Source organism: Puma concolor, chromosome B1 (genome assembly GCF_028749965.1).
Source record: "Puma concolor isolate L17-30 chromosome B1, mPumCon1.1.hap2, whole genome shotgun sequence".
NCBI lineage: Eukaryota > Metazoa > Chordata > Mammalia > Carnivora > Felidae > Puma > Puma concolor.
Window position 1 is genome coordinate 116,447,710 of NC_141670.1, and position 18,830 is coordinate 116,466,539.

General features: G+C 38.0%; 1 protein-coding gene across 1 annotated transcript in view; it reads right to left on the bottom strand.

The window, feature by feature from the left end:
* SGMS2 (sphingomyelin synthase 2) overlaps positions 1-18,830 on the bottom strand; it is a 172,974-nt gene that overhangs the window by 144,344 nt on the left and 9,800 nt on the right. The gene's annotated exons all lie outside the window — the stretch shown is intronic.

The following is an 18,830-nucleotide window of genomic DNA, read 5'->3' on the forward strand; positions in this document are numbered from 1 at the left end:
AAAATTAAACATTTCTCTAACTGCTCGACCTAATCCTATTTCTAAGGATAATCAGTATTGTTTGTTTCATAGTCTATATCTATTTCGTATATATTTGCAAATATCTATTTATATATTTATTATAAATGCACACATATAGTATTTTTCTCATAACGATGGGCTCCAACTATTTATCTAAACCTCTTTTCCCACCCCACCATTTATCAGTTTAACCTGGATACCTTACAAGTCAATCCAAACAGATCTAACTCATTAGTCATCACCATATTATATGTTAATACAGGTATACCAAAATTTATTTAACTATTACCCTATTGTGGATCATTTAGATCATCTCTAGTTCTTACCATAAGATAATGTAGCAAATATGATATTTGTGTTCACACACTTCTAAAATTATTTCTCAGGAATTGATTCTAAGAGGTAGATTTACTAGGTTAGAGGATATGTGCATTTTATTTATTTATTTTTTTTTAATTTTTTTTTCAATGTTTATTTATTTTTGGGACAGAGAGAGACAGAGCATGAATGGGGGAGGGGCAGAGAGAGAGGGAGACACAGAATCGGAAACAGGCTCCAGGCTCCGAGCCATCAGCCCAGAGCCCGACGCGGGGCTCGAACTCACGGACCACGAGATCGTGACCTGGCTGAAGTCGGACGCTTAACCGACTGCGCCACCCAGGCGCCCCGAGGATATGTGCATTTTAAATTTGAGAAGTTTTATCAATGCATACAATTGCCTATTTGCTCACAGATTACTGAAAAAAATTGGAAAGAATTATAAATGACTAATTAATGATAGAGATAATTATGGTACTGCAATAGATGAATTTTATAGATACTAATAGATGGATTATTGTATAAATATTAAAATGTTATGGAGGTTTTACAACATTTACAACATGAAAATGTTTACAAAGCAAGGGTAAAAAGTAGAATACTTTGTATGTATAATTACATATGTATAGGCTTGAGAAATGGAAGAGTAGGTGAACAAGTGAAAACAGTTTGGTGGAAGTAGAGATAAACTTTTTCCTTTCTAGTTCTTTGATATTATGTTGCTTGTATAATAAATACAATAAAAATGGGAACCTTTAAATAATTAACAGAAAAGATCAGTATAAAAATAAATTTTTATCAGATTTATTGACTTATCTCCATCTAGCCTTAATTTGCTATTTACCCCTTCTAATATACAATGACAAATTACATGTGTGTTCATGTTATTGGGACTGGATACTTTAAAAAGATGATCTTTCCAGGGTGCTTGGATGACTCAGTTGGCTAAGTGTCCAACTCTTGATTTCGGCTCAGGTCATGATGTCATGGTTCATGGGATCGAGTCCTGTATTGGGCTCCATGCTGATGGCACAAAGCCTGCTTGGAATTCTTTCTCTCCCTCTATCTCTGCCCCTCCCCTTTCACACTCTCTCTGCTTTTTATTAATTAATTAATTAATTAATTAATTTTGCCATCGGATACTCTTTCCTGCTTTGTTGAAGATTAGTTGGCCATATATTTGTGGGTCCATTTCTGGATTCTCTATTCTATTTCATTGATCTGTGTGTCTGTTTTTATGCCAATAGGATACTGTCTTGATCATTACAGCTTTGTAATACAGGTTAAAGTCAGGGATTGTGATGTCTCCAGTTTTGGTGTCTCTCCCTCTGTCTCAGAATAAATAAGTGAACTTAAAAAAAAAAAAAGATGATCTTTCCTTCATAGAGAATGCCATAATACTGGAAAAATCACTGCACATCACATTGTGAAAGTTACTGGTAGGTGTCAACCCAATAGATTTAGCAGTCTCTTGGATTTGGACAAATGTTCATTCATTGAAGTTTGCCTTCCTAATTAGGTCATCAAATGTGTCTTTCATTCAACTTTTTCTATAAGTTTTAATGAAAAAAAAAACAGCTTTGAAGATGATAAAATAGTAGAATTATGAGAAGAAATATCTTTGCTCCTCCTCCTGAAGCAGGTTTTGAAGGACAGGAAGGCCTTAGCCAGGTCCAGAGGAGATGGGCCCAGGTATTCAGGCAATAGCTTGACCTAAAAGATAAATGCAGGCATGGCCCAAGGTATGCTTGGTTCTGAGAGAGCCATCCAACTTGAACAGGAGTTGCCTATTGTGATGTAATGGAAAATAAGTTTAGATAGGTAGAGGGCAAGGAAAGAGAAGAACAGGCATTGAAAGCCACACAGAAAAAAAAAGTATATTGAATGCATTAAATTGGATTGATTGAAACAAGGAGACATTCTAAGATCCTCAGCCAGGAAATAAGAAAAAGTGAACAGTTGCTATTTTTACAAGGATGGAGAGGCAGGTATTTAACTCTGGAGTAGGGGCAAAGGGGCATATTCAGTATGAAAGAAAAACAGCATTTTGTCTCATCAGTTTAAATTGCTTTTGGTCACAAGGGTGCCTGAGTGGCTCTGTCGGTTGAGCATCTGACTTTTGACTTGGCTCAGGTCATGATCTCATGGTTCATGGGATCAAGCCCTGGGCTGGGCTCCCATGCTGAGCATGGAGACTGCTTGGGAATCTCTCTCTCCCACAGCCCCTCTCCCCCACTCCTGAGCTCACTCTCTCTCTCTCTCTCTCTCGAATAAAATTTAAAAAGTGTTTAAAGATTGTTTAAATTGTTTTTATATATTTTTAAAATTTTTAAAAATGTTTATTTATTTTGAGAGAGAGAGAGAGAGAGAGAGAGAGAGAGAGCATGAGCAGGGGAGGGGCAGAGAGAGAAGGAGAGAGAAAATCCCAAGCATGCTCTGCCCTGTCAGTGTGAAGCCCAATGCAGGGCTCAAACTCACAAACTGCAAGATTATGACCTGAGCCAGGACCAAGCGTCAGATGCTTGCTTAACTGACTGAGCCCCTCAGATGCCTCTAAATTGTTTTTAGTCACAAAGAGTGTTTTATTCTAATCTGCAAATGACATTGAAAGAATACATGGGTTTGGTGGTTGGTTTTTGTTTGTTTGTTTATCAAATATAAGCATGGGTTAAAAATTGTTGAGAAACACAGAATGAAGTCCATGTATTACTGCTTTTCACTAATATAATTAAAGTAATGAGATATAATAGACCATTATAATTTTTTTGACAGTTGTAATTTTTAAAAAATGACCCACCTGTCCCTGTGCCCAGTCTCACCCATCAATTTCTGATCCTTTTCCCATATGTCTTCCAGTATTTATCTTTCTACATTAAGAATTATATGTTTATGCTGTTATATCTTGATACAGCCATTTTTAATAATTTATTTTTTTTAGAGAAAGAGTGACCAGAGAGGAGGGGCAGAGAAAGAGAGACAGAGAGAGAGAGAGAGAGAGAGAGAGAGAGAGAGAGAGAGAATCTTAAGCAGACTCTGTGCTCAGTGCAGAGCCCAAAGTGAGGATGGATCCCTGGGATCATGACCTGAACTGAAATCAAGAGTCAAATGGTCACCTGACTGAGTCACCCAGGCATCCCTTGATTCATCCATTTTATATGTGATCTACTGATCTTTTTACATTGATAAATGAGGATTTAGCCTCCCTTCCCTCCAACTTCCCAGTATAATCAAACACAGATTTGTCTATATTTTATTCTGTATTTACACTATTTTGATTGTCTACATATTTTTTCACTGCCGGATCTAGTAGTGTACCATGATTATACTTCCTTGATTTTCCACTGGAGTCATTGTGCCAATTATTCATTTGGTAGTCATCTAGATAACTTTTCATATAACCCAGTATTTGTCAGATAATCTGAATTCCATTTATAATTTATTTCCAGAAACTTTTGCTCCCCTACTGCAATCTTGACTGATTGCTTTCTAGCCCCATTTTGTGATTTGTCATTCCTCATTTTCTTTTTGCTGTTATCCTGGGAAATCTTCTCATCCTCTTCTCTTTTGGATCCTTTGTTTTGAGAATCATGTTTTCTTCTTTATAGGTTTTCTCCCTATTTGTTTGACACTTTGCATGCCTAAGAATGGCTTCGAGTCTGCAGAATATTTTGAGGGGCATTCAGTTTCTGCCCAGAAAGAGACTCAAGTCTTGTGTCTGGCTGCAGGTGGGGACCTGGATAGGGAAAGGGAACTGGTGGTGGGTGAGGGTGTGTTTCTCTGATAAATACATAGACTTCCATTTAACTGACCTATTTTTAGCCCCTCAACTCCTTGAGTTTTTCTGTACCTGCTGTCCTTAAGTGCAAAACCTTTTTGACTCATGTTCTATAAGGAATCAACCTTAAGTCTGAGAATTTGGGAGGGGAAGTCACCAGGCTCTTTGAGATCTAGGTGTCTCTTAGGCAAACTTTCAAATGATCCTCTTACCTCACATTCCCCTTCTGCAAAACCCCATTCTTGAGCATTTGCTGCTTGGTTTTCTTTCCTCCTGCTGAAGAAACTCAGGTTCAGCTTCTCCTACTCTTCTAAGTCATCAGCTTTCCACTCTCCAAAACATGGTGATATTTCCTACCCACTGTGTCCTGTTTTTTTTTTTTAATCTTTTAGAGCTATATATTTTAAATATATTATTATATATATTATATTATATTACATATATTATTATATTTTTAAAATATATTTTAAATATTGTTATTTTAATAGGCATCCAGGAGAGAATGGAAGTAATGCACTCTGTTCACCTTATTGAATCAGAAATCCCCATTTCTATTTAAAATCCTGTGATAGTGCATTATTTTCTTTCTTTATCTTTCATTACGGAATCTGTTTTCAAAGATAATATTGGCAGAAATATAAGTAATGAATTGAGTCATTTTTTTTATCATGAGGATTAAAATAAGACTAGAATTATCATTCTTTGATCTGCCTTTGAAAATGTGATTTTTAGTTGTTCACACATGACTTTTTATCATTCTCTTGAAAACCTTTTCCTTTCACCAGTGCTTCTCCATTATCAGTTTATTACATTGACTCAAATACAACATTCTTATGTCTTAAGCAAGTCTTATGCAAATACCATCCCTCCCCATATTCTCCAGATCCTCTAAAATCGCATTTCTTAGGACATTTACATTAGTTATCATAGCTTCTCTACATGATTATATTTTTGGAGAATATACTGGCTGATGTAAAGCTGTCACAGTAAAAACAAGGCAATAGTTGGGTTACCAATTCTTGTACATATAACTGCAAGAATTTTGTAACAAGTTTCTTTTAAAATTCTTAACTTTAATACTACATATACCTGCCTTCATCTCTGGAATTGTCAGTGTATTTATAGTATATGAAGCAAGGAAAGGAGAAATAACAAATAAAACTGTGCTAATGAATATGTATTATATTGATATAAAAATAAGGTGATAATAGTTGATATATAATTTAAGTAGTGAATGTTTAAGAAATTAAACACCAAAGCAAGTAACCAAAAGCACCTCCTATAAACCAACAGCTAGGATGGTCATTTTTTGGCAATATTTCTAGTAAGTTAGGGTGACAAATTATCTCTGTATGCTATCTAAATGGAAAAACAGTTAGGGTTTGAGATGACAATTGATATCATTGATTTTCTTCACTGAATTGACTGTTAGAAACGCATAAGCATCATCAAATTTGCTCTACTGTTCACACCTGATGAATTCAGTTACACGCATGATAAGCTGAAGTTAGCTGTGTGGTATATATATACTCATTTTTATAAGGCCATTACTATGGAAAAATTAAATTTTAAATCAGCTATGGATTAGCTTATCACAGCTCCTTTACTGTATCCCTTACAGCAGAGCCATCCTTCAATGAAATGACTGCTCAATACATTTTGCTTGCTTTTTGGTTGTTGCTTTTCTGTCGTATTTTGCAATTTACTCAGGGCCTCTGGTATATAAAAAGTAGGTAAGCCATAAGAAAATTGTCCAAACAGTGTGTACATATATCCTGTAAGAGTTATTTTTTATGTGCTGCAAAATAAAGGTCAGAATGGATTCACTTATTCTGCACTGGGAAAATCATTATTCTGCGTGGTGTGCTTTCATACAGTCTCTAGTTAATGTACTAAATTCCCAGCTCCCTTTGTATCTTCCACCTCCACTAAAGAGAGTCTCCTAAATTCTCCGAATTTTAGATAAGAGAAAGCTTACTGCTGAGGCAGGATGCCCTGACCAGTTAAACCTGGTCAGTACACTTTTCTGCATCAGTGACCTGCCTCTAGACCTTCCGATATACATATCTGTTTTTTCTTTCACTTCTTACTTCCAGATTATGGAGCGCAGTTTGGAAAAAGATACACAAAGCTCATTGGCTCTCTTGGGGATTTCCAACACTAGCTCGGTTTTACTCCCTAGATACCTTCCTTTCCAATTGGCCATAAAGATGATTCTAAACCTCAATCGCATTTACCAAGCCTAGTGCTGGAGGGTGTACTTCCCTTATCTCCACCTATCAGAGAAAATAACAGCAGCTGTCACTTACTGAGCACTTACTACCAAGCACTTCACAACAAAACTACATGGTGGGTAGAAAAGTGAACTTCAGGAAGGGAAAGAACCATGCTCAAGGGCATGCGGGTCATACATACACATAACTTATCATACATCGATTCATGCCTTATTATGTTTCTGTTTTCCCCTTTATTATCTTTTAAAATATATTCTTTGGTATGTACACAAATATATAATATATGTCATCATTACAGCTAAATAATAAAATGAATGTCCATAATCCCATCCTCTAATTTAGGAACTAGAACATAATCAGTAGTGTTGCATCTACCTGTGTTCCTCCCTCTCCCCTCTCTGGCCTCCCCTTACTTACAGAGATTTTGTATTTATCATTTCCTTGCTATTTTTTTAGCTTTTTATTTCAAAACAATTGAAAACGCTGAAGTTTTTAAAATATTATAAAAAATTCCTGTATACAGATTCATTTTGCCACATTTGTTTTCTCCTTCTCTTTCTCTTACGCATGTTGTTATTATTATTTCTGAACCACTTGAGAAGAAGTTGCAGATAGCATGCTCTTTTGCCTCTAAAATACTTGAGTGTACATTTTCTAAAAACAAGGATTAAAAACATTCAGTTATCAACATCAAAAAATCTAACACTGCTTCATTACTCTATCTAATCAAAGTTTGCTTTCAAATTTCACCAGTTACCCTAATAAAATATCCTTTAGAGCCATCCTACTCTATCCCTCTATGCCCACACCCCACACTCCACCACAGGATCTAGTCCAGGGTCACACATCACATTTAGCTGTCTGGACTTAATCTGGAACAGTTCTTCAGTCTTTGTGGTTTTTAACCTTCACATTTTTTTTTTTAACAGTTAAGAACAATTATTTTGTGAATATCTCTCAGTGTGGGTTTCTTTCATAATTTTTTTGTAGAATGTTTCTTCCTAATTAGATTTAGGTTGTGGATTTTTGGCAGGATTAATGTCCTTTTCAGTGCAACACTCAGGAAAACCATAAGGTCAGTTTTCCCATTTTTGGTGATGACAACTTGGATTAGTTGGTTAAGGTGATGTCTTCCAGATTTATCCATTTTAAAAGCACTGTTTTCCCTCTTTGTAGTTAATAACTAATTTGTGGGGAGATTAAAAAAAATTATTTTATTTGAGAGAGAGAGAGAGAGAGACAGAGCACGAGCAGGGGAGGGGCAGACACACACACACACACACACACACACACACACACACACACACAGAATCTGAAGCAGACTCCAGGCTCTGAGCTGTCAGCACACAGCCCAATGCAGGGCTTGAACCCATGAACCATGAGATCATGACCTGAACTGAAGTGGGATGCTTAACTGACTGAGGCACCCAGGCGCCCCATGATCTTTTTCTATTGTTTATTTTGAGAAAGAGAGAAAGAGAGAGAATGAGTGGGAGAGGGGCAGAGACAGATGGAGAGAGAGACAGAGACAGAGACAGAGACAGAGACAGAGAGAGAATCCCAAGCAGGCTCTGCACTGTCAGCATGGAGCCTGATGTAGGGCTTGATCTCCTGAACTCCTGAATTGTGAGATCATGACCTAAGCCAAAATCAAGACTCAGATGCTTAACCAACTGAGCCACTCAGGCACCCCTGTGGAGAGATCTTTGAGACTGTGTAACTATCTTGTTTTTCATCAAATTTCAACCCAATAGTTTTGGCATCCATTGACAATTTTGGCCAAGTCAATTATTACAATGCTTGCCAAATGATTTTCTACCTCCATCATTCCTTCTGCATGAGATTCTACTATAAGGAAAAACTTTTCCTTCATCTCTATTTATTTATTATCAGTAGAAACTCATCTATTTATTTAATCTAAGTATGAACTTTAATCACTGATCAGCAGGGCCATGTTTGTCATATATCAACTTTCCATATAGTCTTAGATCGTTCTGGGCTCTCTTGTTCAATTGGTCATTTGGTCTTCCCTTTGTCAAAGCAACATTATCAATTATCATGACTTCAGTGTCTTATTGGCCAAGTTCCCACCTTTTATTAAGGAGGTCTTGGAGGGGTGCCTGGTGACTCAGTCCGTTGAGTCTCTGACTCTTGATTTTGGCTCGGGTCATGATCACACAGTTGTGAGATTGAGCCCCACCTCGGGCTCTCACAAAGTGTAAAGCCTGCTTGGGATTCTCTTTCTCTTTTTCTGCCCCTCCCCTGCTTGTGCATGTGCTTTCTCTCTCTCTCTCTCTCTCTGAAAATAAAAAAAAAATAAATAAACCTTAAAAAATATTTAAGGAGTGTCTTGGATATTTCCCTTTGTCATATAAATATCAGTATTAGCTGTCATGTTTCACAAAAACCTCTGTTGATATTTGGTTGGAATTATATGAACTCTGCAAGGCAATTTGGGGAGAATTCTCTTAAAAAAATTAACTTTCCTTTCCACAAACATAGCATATTTCTCCCTTTATTAGGTCTTCTGAATGTCTTTTTATAATATTTTATAGGTTTTTTTTTTCTGTACAGGCCTTATACATCTTTTATTAGATTTAATTTTGAATATCTCATTTTTGAGCTATTTAAATGGAATATATTTTTAAATTACATTTTTATGTGCTTGTGGTTATAGAAATGTTTGCTGAGTACTTATTAGATTTTATAGAAATGCAACTGAGTTTTGCATATTGATTTCACGGTAAGCTCTTACTATTTCTAATAAGTTGTCTTTTAGATTTTTATAGACTGTCATATCATTTGTGAAATAATAAAGTCCTTTGTCTTCTTTTCCAATCTTTTGTCTCTGATTTATTTTTCCTGTCTTTCAGTGTAAGATTAATAAAACGACTAGGTGAGCCTGCACAGCACTGGGACTGTCGCCTCACTGCCCACTTCCATCCCGGTCCCCCTTGCAGTTTGGCACCATCTGGTGGTTAATTACCCACTCCAGTTTATACACTGATGGGAGTGACTCAGGGTCTGTAGCTGACTGGCCTTTAGGAAAACATCAATGATTCCAGGAAGCTGGACTCCTGGCTCCAGCATGCCAGTTTTTTTGGCCCATTTTGGGAATACTGAGTTGGGAGATTACTGAGCAAGTAGAATTCGAACTCCACCTCCCCTCTGGGTTTTGTGCTCTTTTTCTGCTTGGCTCCCCACTCTACCTGTGCCCATACCGTTTCCCAACCTCAGAAGATAAGAACTTTATCTTCCTTCCTCCCTTTGTTCTAGCTGTGGGGTTGAGTGGTAGATGGAAGCAAATCATCCATTCTATAATCTCAGAATTCATGAAATCTTGGGTATATTTTTACAAGGGTATTTATTGTATTTATTTGTATATTTTGCTCTCTCCTTTCATTATAACATAAGCTACAAAAGTTTGAGGATTTTGTTTTATTCATAGCTGTATCACTAATGAGTAGGAATTCCTAGCATATAGGCACTCAAACATATTTATTGGATAAAATAAGTGGATGGATATTGAAATCTTTGATTATATGGTAGATTTGTTAATCTCTTCCTGTTACTCTATTAATTATTGCTTTATGTTTTTAAACCTCTTTTATCAGATGCATACAAAATTAAAATTCTTATATCCTCCTTTTTTTTTTTTTTAATATTTATGTATTTTTGAGAGAGAGAGACAGAGCGCACAAGCAGGGGAGAGGCAGAGAGAGGGGGAGATACAGAATCTGAAGCAAGCTCCAGGCTCCAAACTGTCAGCACAGAGCCCAACCTGGGGATTGAACTCACAAACCACGAGATCATGACCTGAGCCAAAGTCAGATGCTTAACCAAATGAGCCACCCAGGCACCCCTAAAATTCTTATACCCTCTTGATGGACTCAGTCTTCCTTAATAATGTTTTTTTTGGGGGGGTTCTCTTTGGTTATAAAACCTATTTTAATGCTAACATGTCATGAAGCTTTCTTTTAGTTAGTACCTGTCAAGTATATCTTTTCATTTACTTTTACTGTCAACTTTTATATATCCTTATGTTTTATGCTCCTTTCTTCTAAACGATATGTGGCTTGATTTTTTTTGGGGGGGGCTGGATTTTTTAATGCAACTGAACAATCCATTATTTAACTGGTGAGTTTAGTTCATTTATGTTTATGATGATTACTGATGTATCTGAATTTAAAATTTCTATGTATCTTGAAACCTGTTTAATCTGTTTATTGATTTTTTCAATAACAATTTAACAATTATCTTTCTAGAAAACACTTTACTTCTTTTTCAGATCATACTGTTCCTGTTAGTCTTGTTTTGCCTGCTTATCTTTAATTTCATTGTTTAATTCCATTGTAAGTTAAATAATTTAATTATTTATTTCAGTATATATTCTATACCCAATACTCCAGTCTATGGTTAAGTTACAAAAGTTATACTAGGTAGCATTTATATGATGCTAACATAACTGCTACATACATTAGATAAACACGTATGTGCCAGATACTCTGAAAATTTTTTTAGTAATATATTGTATTTAACCCCATATTCCCAAAGTATTACCATTTCAGTGAAGTACTCTTTTAAGAACTTTACTTGTATTGACTCATTTAGCCCTCATTTTCCTGATTAATCCTATTTCACAGATCAGGAAACTGCAGCAAAGGGAGGTCAAAAAATTTGATCAAGGTCACATAGCAGGTGGATTTCTGAGCTGGGATTTGCACTCAAGCTGTCACTATACTCTCTCTTATACTCATTATAAGGAGGCCGGGTGGGGGTGAACCAAACATTGTTTTTGGCTAAAGAAAATTTTATTTTTGCTTTTTTTTCAATGCTTGCAATTTTCAATTTTCTTCATGTGGTAATTGGCTTTTTTCATTTCTTCTTTTGTATTGTTCACAATCTGTCCATTTTTTTCTTGGAGTCCTAAATGAACTTTATATTAAAAACTTCTTGCCTTAACAGCAATAAAATGTAATTTTATTTAATAAATTTTATTTTTTACAAGAGATGAAATCCCAGTTAACGTTTTACTTTCCTAAGTAAAATTAGACAGAAGATTTATATAATAATTCCTTTTTCAAAAAAAAAATGCACCTCTGCTCTCTCATCCTCACTATCAGGAAAGTCACAGCTATTATTTTCCAGTCCCTGAACTCAAAGTTCCATAATACAAACATAGAAAAAGGGAAAAATGTGTTATGTAAAAAATCTGTTATGTCTATCATGTAAAATATCATTTCTGGATCCCTGTGAAATGAAATAAAAAGTTATTACTTATGTAAAAGGACTAAATTTACCTAAAATGCCACAAACAGAATATGACATAATTAATAAATAGACACAACTTATATTGCATTATTTTAAGGAAAAAAATCCAGCACGATTCATACTTTTTTTTTTTTAAAGGTAAAAGTTAGTGGCCATACAAGGTATAAACAGGAATAACTAATTTTCAAGAATGAGTCCCTATAGAGTTCCTTTATGGAGATATCCAAAGGATTATTCAATTTTTAAAACAAAACCAAAATGTTTAAGAAATTCAAGAATTAGACACTCCCATTTTGAGACTTCAGAAACCAAGCCTTAGGAAAACAGCACAATTTAGGAATGTTGCCATCTAGTGTTCACCTTTAGAATTGGCCCCATAAAATTAATGTACTCTAAACAGATTATTTTAAAACGTAGTTAAGATCTTGTGACTCTTGAAATTGGAGCCAGAGATCAAGAGAGAGTTTCCTCAGGTAAATGAGAGTTTTTTTTTTTTTTTTAATTTTTTTTTTCAACATTTATTTATTTTGGGGACAGAGAGAGACAGAGCATGAACGGGGGAGGGGCAGAGAGAGAGACACAGAATCGGAAACAGGCTCCAGGCTCTGAGCCATCAGCCCAGAGCCCGACGCGGGGCTCGAACTCACGGACCGCGAGATCGTGACCTGGCTGAAGTCGGACGCTTAACCGACTGCGCCACCCAGGCGCCCCCCGAGAGTTTTTTTTAATTAAGAAAGAAGGAGGTTACTAAAGATGTGTGTGTATATACATGTGAGGACAGCAAATGAATGCGGATAGACAATGGAACAAGAAAAAGGCAAATACACAGGATCCTTTAGGGAGAATAAAAATGTGAGGAAAAGGTTGAGGGTAAAATCTTTGAAGAGGTAGGAGAACAGAGCAAATGGTAATTGAAATGTATTGTATGTGAACTTAAAAAAATAAAATGTATTTTGTGTTTGCAACTGTTGAGGGATTTTTTTTAGATAATAAAAGCTACCACTTGAGTGTTTAGTGAGTGCCAGAGATTCTAAGTGCTTTTCATGTAATACACCTTTGACTTCTATAATTACTCTGTTAGTATCTCCCATTTAAAGATGAAAAATTGAGGTACAAACTGTGATTTGTCTAAACCTAAAGGGCTGGCTCCAATGTCCATGTTCTTAATCCATGTGTTATTCCTCTTTCTTTCTTTAAAAAAATTTTTTTTAATGTTTATTTATTTTTGAGAGAGAGGGAGAACACAAGAGGGGGAGGGACAGAGAGAGAGGGATACAGGATTCAAAGTAGGCTCTGCACTGACAGCAGAGAGCCTAACATGAGGCTCGCGCTCACCAACCATGAGACGATGACCCTAGCTGAAGTAGGGAACTTAACTGACAGCCATCAGGTGCCCCTGCTCTTTCTAAAATAAGTACAGGGGTGCCTGGGTGGCTCAGTCGGTTAAACCACCAACGCTTGATTTCGGCTCAGGTCACGATCTCATGGTTCATGGGTTTGAGCTCCGCACTGGGATCTGTCCTGACAGTGCAGAGCCAGAGGCTGCTTGGGATTCTCTCTCTCCTCTCTCTGCCCCTCCCCTGCTTGCACTTTCTCTGTCTCTTTCAAAAACAAATAAACTTTAAAAAAATAAGTACAGAATTTAGACTGAAGTCACTATATAACATTAGCTGGAAAGTTTAGTTTTATTATTTTTATTATCTGGAGCTGGTGTTAGCACCAATAAACTCATCCAACAAATGCTCGGTTTTCCCTTTTACATCTATGCTATACTCTTGTCAAACTTCAGTATATATACAAATATTACAGTACTCTAGTCTTATTTGTAAAGTATGTTTATTGACTTCTTTAGTAGTAGTGATTAACTTTGTCTCCTCCACTCGATCCTCTTTCTGATCACCAACCCAATTTTGGTCACTATTATGAGTTGAACTGTGTCCCATCCCCGATTCGTATGTTGGAGTCCTACCCCAGTACCTCAGCATGTGATTATATTTACAGATAAGGTCTTTAAAGAGGTAATTAATTTAATTGAGGTCATTACGGTAGCCCTAATCCAGTATGACTGGTGTCCTTTTAAGAGGAAATTTGGACACAGATGGTTACAGAGGCAAGACTGTGTGAATGCACAGAGACAGTGATCTATGCCGCTATCTGTAGGCTGAGGAGACAGAGGCCTCAGAAGAATCTGCCCCTGCCAACACCTTGGTCTCAGACTCTAGTTTCCAGAACTGTGAGAAAGATAAACTTGTGTTGTTTAAGCCACCCAATCTGTGGAGGTATGGCAGTTTATTATGGCAATACTGGCCAACTAATAGAGTCACTGTATTAATCGGGTCTTAGTTTGACAAAATACAAACACTCTTGCTAGTTTAGAAAGAAAAGAGAGGGGTGCTTGGGTGGCTCAGTCGGTTAAGCATCTGACTCTAGATTTCCGCTCAGGTCATGATGTCACAGTTCATGAGTTTGAGCCCCACATCAGGCTCTGCACTGTGTTAGCCCGGAGCCTGCTAAGAATTCTCTCTACCTCTCCCTCTGCCCCTCCTCCACTAGTTGCGTGTGTGTGTGTGTGTGTGTGTGTGTGTGTGTGTATGTATGTGTGTGTGTCTGTCTGTCTGTCTCAAAATAAATAAATAAACTTAAAAAAACTAAAAAGAAAACAAACATTTCTCAAAGGAAAGTAGATAGCTCAGAGAATCGTTAGAGGACTAGAGAGCCAGATTGGGAGGCTATGCACTTCAGAACAACGCCTGAGCCATGTTGTGAGATTGTGCCAGTAACAGCTCTGACGAAACCAGATGCTGTAGTGCAGGCCACTCACTCTCCACCTGAGATGCCAGAACTTCTATCTTCTGATCATGATGTAACCGGGGCCCACGGGTGCAAGAGCGCCTGGCTCCAGGGATCCGAAACAGACCAGGTTAGGCTCCTTGCTGCTGACAAAATCCAAAGGCAGAGAGATGAGTAATAGTGAAACAAGAAAGGAATTTACTTCGGTGAGGCCAATGTGGGGAAGACAGGGGATGAATAATGTCTCAAAGACTGTCGGGGCGCCTGGGTGGCGCAGTCGGTTAAGCGTCCGACTTCAGCCAGGTCACGATCTCGCGGTCCGTGAGTTCGAGCCCGGCGTCAGGCTCTGGGCTGATGGCTCGGAGCCTGGAGCCTGTTTCCGATTCTGTGTCTCCCTCTCTCTCTGCCCCTCCCCCGTTCATGCTTTGTCTCTCTCTGTCCCAAAAATAAATAAAAAACGTTGAAAAAAAAATTAAAAAAAAAAAAAAAAAGACTGTCTTCAAATACTTCTAAATTTATGTAAGGAAAAGTTTGGTGGGTATATGCAGGTGGCAGTAAACGTCAGGTAGATCATTGCCTTGGGGTCAGTTATTGCTCGAGGGGTGGTTTGGGTTCCCATCAGAGACACTTTGCCCAACAGGTCCTTTGACTGAGTTAAAAGTTAAGCTGGAAAGAACTTAATCACTTAAAAAGTACAGAGGTCAAAATGAAGGCAGTTAAAGTCCTCTTTCAATGAAAGTTAACATTTAAGCTGTCACCTTGGCAAAAACAAACAAACAAAAAAGGATTTCTTGCAGTCCTTGTCTAGTCATGTAGCTCGTTTCTGGTCTGACGTCTCACTGGGGTGTGTGTGATTGGAGAAGCCTAGACTCCATGCCTGCAACCCAGCTGTGAGTTGAGTGTGGGAGAGTGAGTATTCTGACTTCCGCCTTGTGCAAGTGGATCAAAAGGCAGGAAAATGCCCAGAGAAAGGGTTCTTGAGAGGCGGTGGTACACCGGAAAAGGCACACAAAGGGAATCAACTTCAAAACCTCAGTAGTATGATTCTTTGACTAGCTGCTCAGGTGGTACATTTCTCTGAGACCTAGTTATTTCCATAGTCCTTAACCTTTTCTTGAATCTGTTTTTATTTTCACTGGATAAGACTCTCCCTCGTCTAGAATTGAACTATTAAGTGCAAATAGCTGGCCCCCTCACCCCACTTACCGTGTGCTCTTTTGTAAGAAAGAAAAAAAAATAGGTAGGTTAATATGAAGATGTTGGTTGCCAAATGTTCATTTATCCCACCTTATATTGGTACAAGAATCCACAGCTTTCCTCAGTGAGTCATGCCTTACCCCTGTCTTTCTCTGTGGTTTTGTGGGGATAACATCCCTACTCTGCTACTCCTGCCTAAGTTCCAGAAGACTTACGGTTCAGTTTGGCCACAGAACATACCATATACCGTCCCTCCTCCCCAGCCCTGTGATTAGTTTGGAATAGGTAGGCACAGTGTCTGGGACAGACTAATGAGACTCAGTCCCAGGTCACTTCCTAGGACTTCTCTTTGGTTCTTCTCTTCTGTGGTTGCTAGGCTAGGACATAAGCCTTGGAGTTGCTGCTGACCAAACTGATGTTTCTTGATAAAAACTTTCCTGAGTGTAAAGATGACACAGAGGAAAGTAGAGCCAAGGAATAGATAGGAACGGTCCAAGTATCCCTTGAACACCTAGAACCAGCTGTGCCAATAGTCATTTTCAGCTTAAATCCATTTAAATGATTTCAGTAGCTTTCAAACAAAAGACTTGACTAATTTTGTTAGTTAAATAAAATAGTTAATTGCTGGGGCACCTGGGTGGCTCAGTCGGTTGAGCATCTATTTGACTCATGACTCAGGTCGCGATCCCATGGTTCATAGGATCGAGCCCCCAGTCAAGCTCTGCTTAAGATTCTCTCTCTCTCGGGGCGCCTGGGTGGCGCAGTCGGTTAAGCGTCCGACTTCAGCCAGGTCACGATCTCGCGGTCCGTGAGTTCGAGCCCCGTGTCAGGCTCTGGGCTGATGGCTCAGAGCCTGGAGCCTCTTTCCAATTCTGTGTCTCCCTCTCTCTCTGCCCCTCCCCCGTTCATGCTCTGTCTCTCTCTGTCCCAAAAATAAATAAACGTTGGAAAAAAAAAAAATTAAAAAAAAAAAAAAAGATTCTCTCTCTCTCTCTGCCCCTTCCCCACTCATGCTTTCTCTCCCTCTCTGTCACTTTCTCTCTCTCAAAGTAAATAAATAAACATTTAAAAAAAGTTAATTGGTGGGGCGCCTGGGTGTCTCAGTCAGTTAAGCATCCAACTTTGGCTCAGGTCAGGATCTCGCAGTTTGTGAGTTCAAGACCCGCTTCGGGCTCTGTACTGACAGCTTAGGGCCTGGAGCCTGCTTCAGATTCTGTGACTCTCTCTCTGCCCCTCCCCCATTTGTGTTCTGTCTCTCTCTCAAAAATAAACATTAAAATTAAAAAAAAAATTAATTGGTAAGCATAGATTTTTCCCTGAAAATTCTGCTTTAACAAACATTTGTAGTACCTCCTACTCAATGTCCAAATGAAAAAAACTTGGCCTTGTTTTTATACAAACTGTGTATACCCACCCCATTCCCCCCCTCCCCAGACACACACACACACACACACACACACACACACACACACACACACACACACAGAGTAAGGGAAAATAGAGTAAATATATCAAAGATTTTATTCATCTTGGGTTCCTCTCTTTAGAGAAAATGACCTTTGTAGGATTTGATGAGAGATAAAACATACTTGCACATATTTTGTTGTATCTTTGCTTTGTCCAGATTAACTCTTGAATGTAATAGAGAATTATTTTTCTCTTTCTTGCAACCCAGTGTTTGGATGTCAGCATAATGTTAACTGCATTTATTTTGTTTCTTTTTAACATGTGTGGCTTCATTCTCTTTAGGTTTGGCCTTTTAGTCCTTCCCTACATCTGATTATTCCAAGGTAAATGCTGGAGCGTATATACATATTTGACAGAGGAGTATTACACTTTTATCTCTGGGTCTTCTGTAAGAATTTGTGAGTTCTATCAAGTAACAATAGTACTCTGCTCTACTTTGTTTCATCTTTTAGCTTGCAATGCCTGGTTTTAACTGTCCTTTGTCTTCCAATCAGAAATCAGATCCTGCTATACTAATCTTAAGAGCAACTGTTATATTGAAGGAAAGAGACCACTGTCACCAGTTTATATCTTTGGAGGAAATATTTCATTAAAGGTACTATGCCTGAATATTTATGGACTCTGGTTCTCCAGTTGCGTTTCTGCATAAATTACAAACTGAGACATAAATAGGGGCCCTAGAGAAACAATAGAAATAAGCACTGTCTTAGTCTGTTTGGGTTGTTATTACAAAATATCACAGACTGGGGGTATAAACAACAGACATTTATCTCTCACAGTTCTGGAGGCTGTAGGTCTTAAGGTCAAGGCTACAGCATAGCTGCCTTTCAGTGAGGGCCATTTGCCTGGTTCATAGCTAGTGCCTGTTTGTTGTGCACTCACATGGTGGAAGGGGCTAGCAATCTCTGTGGGGTCTTTTTTATAAGACACTAATCCCATTCATGAGGGCTCCCCCCTCATAACCTCAATCTCTAAGGGCCCCACCTCCTAACACCATCATCTTTGGAGATTAGGATTCAACATGTGAATTTTGGGAGGACATAAACATAGCAAGCACTAGGACACATTAGTGGGAAGAGATTCGTCCCTGATACACCACAGTGCCTTCTTTTATTCCAGTTTTTCCTTTAACAACATTAACTCTGTGTTTTATTGGACATACTGTCATTAGACATAATGACATAGTGTGTATTTTCATATTATCTTGAAATGTGTTCTCATAATTCCAAAACAAAAACTTACTCCTAAATATTTAGATTCTTATTCTACAACTCTGCTTTTACGAATTTCATTTACTAAAATATCTGTATGGAATAATTTTCACGTGACTATCTGGAAGTTGTGTCCAGTAAAGTCAACCGAGAATACAACTGCTATGTAAGAAGTGAAGAGCTCTGATTTTAGGATCCTATGCATCTTACGTTGCTAGCCTGCTCAACCTAGAAAGGGACGGATACTAAGATGGGGGTGATTTCCTGCTATTACAACATAATAACACAAGGTCTGGGCTTCTCATTGGCTTGTTTGAAATGAATGCATGGGTTTCTTGGAATCTTACCTCACAAACACTCAAACCAGTGTGGCCAACTCAGTATTCTGGACATCAGGGAGAAAAGAATTGGGGATGAGGGGGGTGGCAGAGAAGAAGGAAAGAGAAAAGGAGGAGGAGAGAAAGAGAATTGTGTTGAACATTTTATCTTTTGTAAATAATTAGTGTCCCCAAGCTTGTAAATAAAGGATAATATTCCCTGACTGAC